The sequence below is a fragment of the Pholis gunnellus genome (assembly GCF_910591455.1).
Source record: "Pholis gunnellus genome assembly, chromosome: 15".
Lineage (NCBI taxonomy): Eukaryota > Metazoa > Chordata > Actinopteri > Perciformes > Pholidae > Pholis > Pholis gunnellus.
This window is the reverse complement of record NC_136542.1, coordinates 7,774,216-7,774,815: the sequence shown is the minus strand read 5'-3', so window position 1 is coordinate 7,774,815 and position 600 is coordinate 7,774,216.

The window sequence follows — 600 nt, the reverse complement described above, 5'->3', positions numbered from 1 at the left end:
GTATGTATGAATGTATGATGAGTGTGCATGGGTGAACAGACAGATGTCACAGATGTGTTTAATGAGAAACAAAGACTGTAACATCTGGACTTTCCACTAAGGTGAAGCAACAATGCTTGGCATCTGTGTGTGTGTGTGTGTGTGTGTGTGTGTGTGTGTGTGTGTGTGTGTGTGTGTGTGTGTGTGTGTGTGTTGGGGGGGGACTCAGGGTCAGAGGAAGTGTGCTCCTCTGAGACCTTTCCACACAGACAAAGCCCTCTTTCACAAAGTCACTGACCTCTGACCTCTGATCCCTAAAAAGGGGCACAGCATAATAGAGGATGGAAAGAGGAGGAGACAGAAAAGGAAACAAGAAAGTGGAGGCAGTCAACAGAGCTACTGAAGTACTGTAAAGACAGGAAATGGACCACATGTCCTCCTATCAACTTGTACAATTTACTGTATTGCACCAATACTGAATTGCTTTGAAATGTACAATAGCATGAGCTCTAGAGGATGTCAACAAATGTAAATTACATCACAATTAACAAAATCAACCAATTATTCAGAGCCGATTGTGTCAAATCAAAGACTAAATAGTCAAGTTAAGTGTTAAGCGTT